Source organism: Marmota flaviventris, chromosome 6 (assembly GCF_047511675.1).
Source record: "Marmota flaviventris isolate mMarFla1 chromosome 6, mMarFla1.hap1, whole genome shotgun sequence".
In the NCBI taxonomy this organism is placed as follows: domain Eukaryota; kingdom Metazoa; phylum Chordata; class Mammalia; order Rodentia; family Sciuridae; genus Marmota; species Marmota flaviventris.
The window spans coordinates 120129913-120143263 of record NC_092503.1 but is presented as its reverse complement, the minus strand read 5'-3'; the positions used below and the strand labels follow the sequence as shown (position 1 = coordinate 120143263).

The following is a 13351-nucleotide window of genomic DNA, read 5'->3' as shown; positions in this document are numbered from 1 at the left end:
GTTAGAAGCTACAAAGTAAATGGAATAGGTCCTGAGTGGATCCAGAAACAACTTCTAATTACAGATGCATATGTGGAAATAGTAAAGCATAAGACTTTCAGTAGCTTCAAAAATCTATGCCAAAAGTTTTAATGCTAACTTTAGATAGATGTGAAACTCCACAGGGGTTCATAGTTTCTGGGAGGCATAATTAATGGAGGCAGTTATCATTGATGAACATATCCACAAACTTCAACTTAAAATATGTAACACCATACACAGACAGATCATAAGGAGCACATTAAGTAGAAAAAAAATCAGGAAGATGTAGAAAAGGACATGTAGTGTGGGTGGTTCTACTTGATACTACACATTTTTTTAATTATTTGAAAATATAGATGTTTAAATTTCTGGGGCTTTTGAGACTATGAATGAAGAACTTGCTTAATTGGAAGTACAGAAATAGGACAACATAAAATGTTACTTGATTCCTACTAATTGAGATCTTTTTGAGAATAAAGGTAACCCAAAATATAGAAAAACATTGAAAACAAAATTTTGCTTATTTGGTTTCTCTAATGTCCCAGTCACCAAAAACACTAGGAGGAGGGATGTGGAGTGGGGTGGAGTGGGACATGACACAATAAAGATTTCCTGGAGAAGTAATAATTAATACAGACTCAATCCACACCATACAGTGACCATCCATGAGGCTTCCCAGCAACATCCACCTACAGGCTCCTCCCTAGATCTGCACATTCTGCCAGAGTCCATGGAGGTTCCTGTTCCTCTCCTCCATCTGCCGCAGTCTGGCTGGACACAAATCAGGAGCCACTGAAGCAGGAACAAACTTTATTTTTGAACTGCAAGAAAACACTTCACACACGCTCCGGGGGAATTCTCCCTAACCCAAGCGGCTCATCCAGGAACCCGCAGCCGGAAATATCTCTCCCGGAAATCCCTCCTCCTGCACTTCCCCAACCAATGGGAACTCTCGGGGAATCCCCGGGAATCCCCAGGAGAACTCCAAAGTAGCTCCATAACTCCAAGTAGCGCCAGAACTCAAAAGTAGCAGCCGAGGCGGATAGTAATGCCTCGCCTGTCAACCAATACTGTTGGCAAAATGCCAGGGGCCATACAGACTCGGCCATGGCTCTCAGCATCCATCTACAGAATGAAAGTTCCCTCTGCTCCATTATGAATCTGTGCTCCTACAGCATTCAAAACAGGGGAAGTTCACAGGCTCCTTCCATGTCTCTTTGTAAAAGTACTTCAACTGGCAACTGAGGTATCAGCTCCATGGGTTTCTCTAATGGGCTGAAACCCCAGACAGCAAGGGTAGCTCTGGGCTCCTCCTAATGCTTTCTTCCAGGAGTTCTCCTTAGGTCACTTTCTTTGCACAGTTCTCATCCCTTCCCCCATTCAGAAAAGTGACTTCTGAGGTTTCCCTTGAAGGACAGTGGCCATGAAGAAAGCTCTGATCCTGGGGGCCCTCACCCTGCTGGCCATCGTGAGCCCCTGTGGAGGTGAAGACATAGTGGGTGAGTACATGGTGGAGGATTTAGGACTGAGAGAGAAAATTGAAAAACAAAACCTGTCTGAATTTGTTGCCCCATAGTAGTATATGAAACCACAGTTCCCCTGAATCTGAATTGTTATACTTATTTTCCCTCCAAGAAACCAAAACCCCTAAAACCTAATCTTAGTAAACTAAACTGAATTCTACAATGTCCACCTCTCACTGAGTATTCACAGAGGGCATTATTGTCTTTCTAAAGTCAGAACCAAATGATATACTCAAGCATTATTACAGCATTAATTTATGATAAATCCTGAAATTAGAGATCTTTCTCCAAGTATATTGCTTTCCTTTCACAGCAGATTATGAACCTACTACTCCTCGCCCACTTTAAACTCTTTCTCAAAGCCATTACAGATTTATTCTTATTTTATCCATTTTCTTAGGATAACTAAGTCCATAAATGTTTCTGCCATACAGAAAATAGTATGTCACTTTTTGGTTTGTTTCCAACATAATTTAAATTTTACAAGTTTGGGCTTTAGAGGCAAGGAGAATAAATTTGACTGAAGATCATTAGAATGGAAAAAATTAAAAGGATTAGCAGAATAACATTGAGCAAGTCAGTTCCATATGTTGATCTTCAGATTTTCCATGTGTATAATTAATTAACACAATATTCGGAGAAACACACAAATAAAATAAATAATCAAATATATATTCTAATTAATAAAGAGCTCTATATGTGCCAAGGTTTGGCATTATTATAAGTGTAACATCTTGGTTTTTTGTCTCAGAAAACTGGAATAATGTGTGATGGAAAACCTAGGGACTTAGAAATAAGTTAGTCTCAGCTGGTCAGATCATACTCCAAGTCCTGTCACATCTAACCATCAAAGCACTAAAAGGAGGGCAAAACAGATTAAATTACGTCAGTCTTTAACTTTCTCTGATTTCCTGTTTCATTTCCACAATACCTTCTTAATCTATGACTCACCCCAGTACATATCAGCCTCCTCTCTAGGCCTTTACATGGCTATGTCATGGACACTGAAACAATCATTAAAGTTTAAACCCCCCAAAAAAAAATCCAAGCAAAGAAAATTATTAAAAAATGGAATACAATGAAATCTTTAAAACATTTCCTAATCATCATTTATTTATTTATCTAATAAATGTTACTGAATTCCTACTGTGTGCCATGAAGTTTACTAAGTACTCAAGGTACAGAAGTGAATAAGACATAACATCCCTATTTCTTATGAAGTATACATTATCATGGAAAACACAATTTGCATACAAACAAATTTAATTTTTAGTTAATTAAAATTTAAAACTTAGTCAATTTTTTAAACCTTATCTCTCAATAACTTAAAGAGGGAAAAGACATAAATGGAGACTTTGACATCAGACTATGCAAATTAGGAAACCACATGCTATTAGTCCCTTTACCCAAGTTCATATGTTCAAATCCTACCTTCTGAGATGATGGTTTAAGAGATTGGGACTTTAATAGATTATTAGACTGAGACAAGTACCCCTATAAGATATTTCTAAAAATTCTCACTGGATTTTTATTTTTCTTTCTTTCTTTTTTTCCCTTTCTTTCTTTCTTTCTTTCTTTCTTTCTTTCTTTCTGTCTTTTTGTAGTAGGAATTAAACTTAGGGGTGTTTTACCACTGAGTACATCCCCAATTCTTTATTTACTTTTTTGCTTTTAGACAGGGTCTCACTAAATTACTTAGGCCTTGCTAAGTTGCTGAGGCTGCTTTTGAACTTTGATCCTCCTGCCTCAGCTTCCTGAGTCACTGGGATTACAGGTGTACACTATTGCACCCAGCCTCACTTGCCCCTTCTGCTATTGAAGTTATAGTGAAAAGATGGCCTTCTAGAGAATAGGCTCTGCAAAAGTCACATCTGCTGGTGTCCTGATCTCAGTTTTTCTAAGCCCCAGAACTAAGAGAAAGAAATTTCTGCTGTTTATAATTCAACCAATTTATAGAATGCTGTTAAAACAACCCCAAATGGACTAAGATAGAAAATAGATACCAGGAGAAGGGTACAGTACTGGTGTAACCAGTATGGAAACAGCTTTGGAACTGCAAAATGGATACAGGCTGCAAAGATTTTCTGCTGTGTGCTATAAAAGGTCCATACAATCATGGACAGAACGTGAAGAATGATTCTTGCAGAGGCCCAAAAGGAAAAGAAGAGAGCTATAAAAAGAGAGCTTCAATATTCTTAGTGAATAGCTAAGTAATACCTAAGAATCAAAGTAATCCTGAAAAAATTTCTTGTAGATTTTCAGAAGTAAAGGTCATTCTGATGATGAGGTCTCAGTTGGAAATAAAGTACATGTTATTAGGAACTGTGGTAAAGGTGATTATGGTAAACTGTGGTAAAAGTGATTATGGCAAAGAATGTGGTTGAATTGTGTTTGTATCCTAGTGTTTCCTAGAAGGTAGATGTTGTAAGAAATTCAATTGTATATTTGGGTAAGAAAATTTCTCAGCATAGTGTTGGATATTCTTGGCTATTTGTACTATATGATAAATGACTTAAAATGAAGTTGTTAATAAAAAAATTAGGAGAACTTTAAAATTTGGATAATCCTCAGCCTATACATATTGTTAAAAATGAGATGGCCTGGAAGGAGAAGATAGCCAGAAGAAGATGCATCTAATGAGCTCCTGATTCCGAATGACACCTGCAGAGATGCCAACATTAAATCACCAGCCTTTGCCTTTTCTCTTGTGGCAACAGCCCAGTCTGCTCCAAGCATTATAACAGGGACTGTGCCTGTCCTCCCACCAGCTGCTCTGAGTACTTCTACTCAGCTGGCCCTATTATAATGCCTGTGATGGGACAAATACAGACCTCTATCATGCTAAAGTGAATGCCTCACTGGACTGCTGCAATAGTCCCTCCCGTGCCTGAGGCTGGGTTCCATCTACACACCCTATAAATACCCTTACAAGGTGAAAGTGGTTCTAGAAACTGCACAGAATAGAAGTAAAGAAGTAAAGCAATAAAGCCCAATTCATCCCACAGCACTGATAGTTTTTTCAATGTGCCACCGCCAAGCAAATGGCAAGAAGGTCTCCTTAAAGAGGGAGACAGATGGCCCCTAACTACTCAGTGACAGAAGCAGTTACTGTAAGAGACTTTTAGCAGTTACTGTGAGTAACTTCTAGCAGTTACTGACACTCTCTCTCTGAACGAACTGTGTGATGATGCATCATGCATGAATCTTCTTTGGTCAGTCAGTGTCAGCAGAAGCTCGGTTGGCAGCTTCACAGTGACCTCTCCATCAGGTTGTTTCACTTGGAACCATTTTCAGTTTATGTCCTATGCAATAGACAGTTGTATTTAACTAGCTTTGGTTTAATGTGCCACTGCTCTGTCTTTCTGTTACACATGCCATTGTTTTGATTTATTTACCATGCGTTCTCTGCCATTATGATTTTCATTTGTTTGGCTGGTTGAATAAATTTGTGACACTTAAACACTTGAGTTGATAGTTTAAAATGATACCAGTATTTGATCCAGCTTCATCTCAACTATGTTAAACCTGGATATTTTAGATGTTTATCAACAGGCTTTTATGGGGAAGAAAGTAAATGTATGAAATAATAGATGTGTGATATTAATAAGTAATGTTGGCTGTGAACAAACTTTTGAACATTTAGTTGACAACATATTGGATCAACTGAAAAGTAGTATGATTTTGAAACCTGAATGCCTTGGTTCTCAGTATTATCATTGTTTATTGAATTTATTTCTTATTAAAGTGTAGTTTTTAAGAAAAAAAAATGAGACGGCCTGTTTGGGAAAGAGCAGGCTATGGCCAAGGAACCATTTGATAAGGATATTAGTATGGATTAGTCATCTCAACCAAAGCCAGGCGCTAGTCTGAAGACAATGGCAAGGTTAGTCAGCCATCTAAAGAGAAGCCAGGACCTGTTATCCAAGGCAATGGAAGAATGACCTCAAATGCATTTCAGAGGTCATTGGAGTTGCTACCATCCAGCAAAGGCCTAGGGGGCAAGTGCCCTGGAAACATTGAAGTCACTGCAGAAAGCCCCTATTAAAGTAAAGCCCAGAAGATCCAGGGCAGTAAGACCCAGGCACACAGCCAATACCTAGGTTGGGCCATGATAAAGAAATGGCATGAAGGTGGAGCCTCCCAAAGCCATGGGGTCAGTACCTTCTGGAGCCTTGTAGGGCTAAATACTACTCCAGGCAAGACCTTGAGGTCAAAACATCAAACCAAAGAAAATTATTTTCTATTTGCAAGGTTTTGGACTTGATCAAGACCTCCCATTCCTTTCTTTTTTCATACTTTGCCATTTTTGAACAGGCATGTCTATCTGATATCTGCCTCACCATTGTACTTTGGAAGCACACAACATGTTTGATTTCACAGCTTCATAACTGGAGAATAATTTTCCTCAGAATATCTTGAATCAGGATATCTGATTTAGGTGATATTTAGATGGGAGTTTGGACTTCATACTTTTATGTTGGTGCCAAAACAAGTCAAAAACCTCTGAGACTCTTGAGATAGAATAAATGCAATTGGGAAAGATTTGGATTTGGGAGTCCAGAAGCAGAATAATATAGGTTGTTTATGATATTTTATTATAGCAACCAATTCGAGTAATACACTGCAATATTCACAGTATTTCCTATGCCTTCTTGTTTATGAAGTTTTTTTCCTCTCCCTATATCTCACCTGCCCACTCTTATCTTCATGCTCCGGAATGGTTATTCCCCAGCTGACCATGTCTGCATTTATGCCACATATATCTACCAGACATTTGGTGATTATGGCCAGTTTACATATGAATTTGATGGAGATGACCTGTTCTAAGTAGACCTGAAAAAAAAGGAGACTGTGTGGAGGCAGCCTGAGTTTAGCAATTTGCAACATTTGAAATTCACAAGGCCCTGAGAAACCTTGTTGTGGTCAAAAAAACACTTGGACACTTTGAATAAAGATTCCAAATTTACACCTGCCACCAATGGTAAGTGTCCACATTCTGCTTCTCTTCACTGTGCCTACCTCACATTCCAGGTCTGAGCTCTTCCTTCCCCGGGGGCAGGTGTTCTTTCCATTACATGGTAAATTCTTCCCCCTTTCTAGTACACGTATAGTCCACATCATATTCTTTTAATCTTTAAATATCCCTCTGCTAGGTTCCATGAGATGTTCCTTGAATTCCTACACAAGGATATTCCCAACTTCTTGGCCTAAGAAGCTCTAAGCTGGTTCATTTCTTTCTCTCTCTCTCTCTCTCTCTCTCTCTCTCTCTCTCTCTCTCTCTCACACACACACACACACACACACACAAACACACACTATCTCACACACACACACACCCTGTGGGTGCCCAAAGAGAGAAATGTGTTTTGTATTTCAAAGTGAAAAAATAGAAGCAGTAACTGGTATAAAAATTATTCTAAAATGAGAAGAAAATATCTCATTAGTATCCGGGGAATACTAGGCGCCTCCAAAATGATTAAAAATCTCAAGGCACAGTTATCATAAATGCCAATAAATGTGATGTTTTTATTGTAGAAATCCCTGAAGTGGCTGTGTTCCCCAAATCTCCTGTGACCCTGGGCATTCCCAACACCCTCATCTGTCTAGTGGATAACATCTTTCCTCCTGTGATCAATATCACTTGGTTTTGCAATGGACATTTAGTTCCAGAAGGTATTGCTAAGACCATCTTCTATCCCAAGAGTGACCACTCCTTCCTCAAGTTCAGTTACCTCACTTTTGTCCCCTCCACTGAGGATTTCTATGACTGCAAGGTGGAACACTGGGGCCTAGAAGAGCCACTTCTCAAGCACTGGGGTATGTTGAAATCCCATTATCACTTGTCTACCTTCCAATTCTATCCCCAAGCTACATTGTCTTGCCTGAAACCTTTAACCCTCATTGCCACAACTTTATTTCCCACAATTGCAAAGTTGTCCAATAATTGACTTCACTCTTTCTCAAAGTCTAGGTGTCTTGTGCATTTCTAAACACATGCACCATTTTCCCCACAGACACACCCTGTCCTGTGACTATGTTTCTTTTTTCTCGGAACCTGAGCTTCCAACCTCTATGTCACAGCTGACAGAGACTGTGGCCTGTGCCCTGGGGTTGGCTCTTGGCCTCATGGGTGTTGTGATAGGCACCATCTTCATCATCCAAGTCCTGCACTCCCGTGGATCTTCCAGCCACCATAGGACCTCATGTGTGATAACCTAGAAAACAGACAGGTAAGGACTCAGATGTGTCATATCTGGAACTGGAGATACGGAGGCTGGGAGTGCAGGGTTGGCATCCCGTATGCCTAAATGTCTTTGGAAAACTTCTTGGCTAATTGAAGAATGGGCTTGACCTTGGACAGGGGCACAGGCTCCATCAACCTCGTGCTGTCTGCTGTTTCAGATAATCACAATTTACAAGAAAGAAGAGGAATGGTTGGCTGACTCTAGCTCTCTGTGCAGGCCTTGCTATATGACTTAGACCCACTTCCTGCTCTAGTTTATCATATTGCTCCTTCCATGCCCTCCTCCCTGCCCTGTTTGAGTGGAATTCATGAAACATTTTTCCCACAGAGATTACTTTCTCTTATAAAATCTTCCAACTTAGTCTTACATGATTGCCTACCTTTCACAGAGAGACCTGTCCCACCCATTTACCTACTTGGCTTTTGGGTCACCCTCATCCAAAATCTGTGTGAAAATTAAATAAATAAATCTCTTTCTGTGGTGTCTTTGCTTAGAGTATACTTTTCCTCTGTCTTTTTCCTAGAACTGATATAAGTTGTGCACAAGAATGGAAGAGCTTATGTTGAAATTTTATCAGATTTCTTAGGTCCTTAACTTATTTATCAGGCCATATTAATAACACCACAGCTGAAGTATCAAAATGATATTGTATCATAATAAAATATTTTTTTTACATTCTGCATTTCCTTTTTGCTCTCACTCTTTCTTTACCTTTTTCGGGATCAGTGAGTATGGTGAATATTTTATTCCCTAAATGTAGTGTTTTTGAGAAAAAAGAAAGAGCAATGCTTAAGTTTTTAGTTTTTAAATAGCATTCTAAAAGTTTTGGAAGAAATAAAAACTTGAAATAAAATATTTTTAAAGTCAAAAATTGGATTTTCAAGAACATAAAGTCAAAATGTTCATCACAAATGTTGGATTTGTGAAGATGGCAGAAAGATTCAATATGTCTGCTCCCATATTTCACCCCGGATGAGATGGAAGCTCTCTGGATTGGCCAGAAAGAAGACAGAAGTGAGAACAAGAAAATGTTGTTTGTGTCCCAGAAAGTGCCCCATACATTTCTCCATTTGTGGGTAACATCAATGAAAACAGAGAGAGGCAATATACTGGATAAAGGCACCTATATCAGAGGCAGCTAGAGCCTCATCCTGTGGACATTTATAATAGTATAAAAACATTTAAATCCACTCCATGCTCAAGCTCATAAATTGAGATTATTGACATTATAACTTAGGCACTTTTATTATATAAAATATTGTATATTTCCCGAACATGTTAATCACCCAATATTTTAAATGTATGCCCTTCCGTAACCTCAAAATAGGTTGTTGAGGAGACGTTAATGCTAACTCATACCATTTTCACTAAAGGTCCTAGTCTAGGTGCTCAAGGTGTATGCATTATGGGCAGCATACTGAAAAAAGTAGTATAAAACTGTGCAGAGCAGTGACAGATGATGGGACAGCAGTGACTGAGATTTGAGGGTCTCTGATGGCCTTATGTCTGTGGCACACCAGGTGCCTGGGAAAGTTTCTATGCAAGGATACAGGATGCCTTGATGCTATGGTAAAACCTGGCCTAAGGAAGCTCTGTGCAAGAGTTTTATCAGGTTCAACCTTGATCTCAGGCACATATCTCCTGAGAATAGAAGAATTTTTATGCCAAACAACCACAATGTTTCACCAGCTCTTCTACTTCTGAGCCTGTGAGCCTAAATAATGTACCCTCTTTAGCACTACACAACTGCTCCTAACATTGCACATTCCAAGTGTGGATTGCAACTGTGGAACAGCTGCATAGATGTTTCTAATTCTGTAACTTTCCTAAATATAAAGAATAATGCTTGCATAGTCTTTATCCTGATAATGAGACATAAATAAATAAAGATTGCTGGTGTAACTCTCTAGATCTGCTTCTCTATCAGAGAGCAATGCTCCACCAGATCTCAGCTTTATCTCCAAAATATGCATGTGTGAATCTCTGTATTTTTCTAATTCCCCATGGCCCCTCACCAGAACCACTAGTTTGTCTGTGCTGGTCACAGTATATAACTTCTGAATGATGGTTCTCCTTCTTAGAAGAGGTGAAAAATCCTTGAAAAGAATATACCAGTGATTTTTTTGTCTAAAATACAAATCACTGTACAGATTTTATTTACAGTTTTATACACTGTCTTTAAATGAGTGGGGCTACTTTTATACTTGAGCCATTTTAAATCAAAGCAAAATTACCTAAGTAGTGCAAAGTGTTAAAATACAACATAAAGATATGAAATCAGGAATAGTAATTCTAGTTAGGAATGTAACTATGATGTCCTTTTTTATAATCCATAATTATGTTCAGGAAATCACACAAAGATAAGTCACTGATTTGAATGAAATATATGAATTTTTAGATAGTTTTGTAGTTACAAAAAACAAAAAAAATCAAAGTATGCACAAAGTTAATATTTATATCATATTCCTGGATACTTCACCCATGTTACATGAGGCAAAAAACAAAAGCAAAACAAATGGAAAACTGGAATCAGAATCATTAGTTGTATCGAGTAAAGGAACAAATAAACTAAAATCTAGCAGCCTTCATCAGGAGAACAGTAAGTATAATGCTGTCAAAAGAAACAAAATAATTTCTAGAAAACTGTATGCATCATACTCTTTCAAACCAGCAAATATGTTCTGCACACAATGAAATATAAACTCAATTATTTTCTTATTAAGGTATAGAAATGCAAGTTCTTTTGAATATTGTCGATGAGTAAAATTTGTTTGTAATGGCAATTCCACTAAGCTAATACAAAATGGGCCAGGAACACATTTATGGAATCTAGGGGACTGTGTTGATTGTAATTCTTTGATTGGGATAGTGGACACTCTATTTTTAATTTTTTAAAAAATGGACATGGAAGTACAAGACAAAGGCAAATGAGACGTCCTTATATCTCAGCAACAATTAAATGAAATCAAATTTAAATGCAGTCCACTCTGCTTTTGAAGAGGCTTTGGCTCAAACCCCAAATCTCAATTGCTTGAGGCAGTCTTCTTTGAGAACACTCAGAAGGCCTCTTCTTAAACACAAACCTATTTTTAGAGGTAGAGCCTCTCTTGGTAGCTGTGTCTTCATGAGACTGATAACCAATCTCTATCTTTCTTAAACACTCTCCATATATGTGTAAGAGCCTCTCTGTTTTCACATTCAGTAAGTCCATGTTGCTATCTTATCACCTTTAGCTCTAACATGAACAACAGCTCCACATACATCATCACTGTGATCATCAAAAGATTCTCCGATAAGGCACAGCAGTGTCTCTAGACAAAAGAGGTCAAGGGCACTTCGTTTTTGCTGTTTGTTCAGTGTCATGAGCCATCTTCCACCCCATTTGTTTTTCTCCTCTTCCCACACAGGTTCAAAACCATCCTTAAAATTTGAATAGTCACAGTCAGGCATTAAATTACTAGACAACTAGCTATGGTTGTATAGAACCCCAAAGTCTTCAACTGTAGCAGACTTAGAGATAGGTAGAAGGTTTGCTTGCCAAGTTTTACTTTTATCATTTTTTAAAAAACAGAATGCCCATCTATTCTGTAGAGGATGCTTAACATAGTGTTCTGGGTTAGAAACTGCCTGATGAGAGTCTGTTTTCTCCTTTTCTGAAGGCAGGGGATTAGCAGTAGGGGTGGTTCCCAGTTCCACAGTCACCATCCTACATGAATCTCCCCAGTGTTGATTGAGGCTAAGTTACAAATGCCAAACTTAGACCTGAAACTGGAAGTGGCAGGTCTCATGTGACAAAAATCAAAACAAGAGGGAAGAGGTGAGTACTTCATGGAAAAGTAAAAATCTTATAAAGAAACAAGGAAAGAGGGAAGTGGTATAGCAAGTTACTAAAAAGTGGGAAAGCAAAATTTAAAATAATAAATCAGGCTTTGGTATCCTGTGACCCAGAAGATCTCTTTGGTTCCAATTTCATTCTTGCAGATATTCATTTTTAAAAGCATGAATGTTAAATTCTAATTTTTGGTAGCTTCATCAGAATAATTTTCGTTCAAGGTTTGTATTGACAAAAAGAACAAATAAATTATTTGGATCTAAATGGTTTTCTTTTGTGTTGGAAAATTGTGAAAAGAGGTATCTTGCATGTATTAATAAGAAAATACCAAAGGGGTTGATAAGTTATTCCTTTGCTTCTAGACTCTGTTTAAGAGTTCTATTGATCATGTAAAAGGGACACATGGCTCTCAGATAAGCAATGTAGGACAACAGTTTCAACAACTCCATCATATTCAAAAACTAGTGATTTCTTGTCTTTCTAAGTTTACAAAGTACTAAAAGCTATGGGAAACCTGTTACTGATCTTGAGATAAGAAATTATATTAGAAGAAAATAAGTGTAGTTTGAGGGGGAAATTAAGTATAGTTCCACATTCTTGGTAAAACATAAAGTATAGCATATTTCTCTTTGGCATTTAGCCTGCCCCTTAATGAGGATCACACAGATAACTAAATCATCTGAAACTGGTGTCCCCTGTCTAAGAGAAGACTTAGGTACAGGTGGTTTAATTGGGAACAAGAATGATGGAAAAGTATAGGGAAAGGGTAAAGGAGGGAAAATACACACACACACACAGAGAGAGAGAGAGAGAGAGAGAGAGAGAGAGAGAGAGAGAGAGACAAAGGGATGTGTTGTTAAAATTTCTACCTGGGCAATGGAGATGATATTGCTGCACAGTAGGCAGAACACCTTCCCTAACCATCACCTGAAGGACAAAAGTCTTACCTATTGTCTTCTACCCCTATTGGTTGAGGACTGCCTCCAGGGGCACTGACACCCCTAAGTTCCTAGGCTACACGTTAACATAGGCCAGATGGGCTCCTGAAGATAGCTCTGAGTAGCAGGACAAGATGTGCTTGAGGGAGGGAGTCTGGATTTCCTCATAACCTCCCACAGCAGCTGCAGCTGACATCACATGGACCACAATGTCATGGTGGAGGTACCATATTCCAGCCCTTCTACTGCCAAGATCCAATGACAACCCTCATTAAACCTATTGTATCACTGAGCCTTCATGCTTATGGATGATTATAGTCATTATAAAAGACCTAATAAAGGAGGTAATTAAAGGATATTCCAGTCCCTAATAGCCCCCAAACTGCTGTTGGTATTCATCTTCTCCCAGCTCTGCTGCATGTTCAGGCTTTCCCTCACCTGGACCTGCATTCCAACCTGCCCAGCTGGCTTCCCTGATGGGAACCACAGGTTTCATCACCCCAGTTGGCTCACCTTGTATCATTGTTTTATTATATCTTGTTTATCATATTTCTTTGGCTCTTTTAAAGACATTTTATCTTTAATCTTCAGTAATTGGATTAGAATGGTTCTGGTGTGTGGTTTATTTTATCTTTTCTGGGATTCACTGAGCCTCTTCAGTTTGTAAATTTCCTTACTTGAATATGAACTTATTTCTTTTTCAAGTACATTTTATGCAATTAATCTCTTTAATCTCTTCTTTGGGGCTCCAGTGACATGAACGTTAGATCTTTTTATATTGTCTCACAGGTT

At 38.4% G+C, this 13351-nt stretch overlaps 2 pseudogenes; one reads left to right on the top strand and one right to left on the bottom strand.

Annotated features, from left to right (window-relative positions):
• The first annotated feature begins 1444 nt into the window (after window positions 1-1444).
• Window positions 1445-7763, top strand: LOC114099310 (HLA class II histocompatibility antigen, DQ alpha 2 chain-like; annotated as a pseudogene).
• Window positions 7764-10760: 2997 nt separating this feature from the next.
• Window positions 10761-11494, bottom strand: LOC114099308 (eukaryotic translation initiation factor 4E pseudogene; annotated as a pseudogene).
• Between the last annotated feature and the right edge of the window lie 1857 nt (window positions 11495-13351).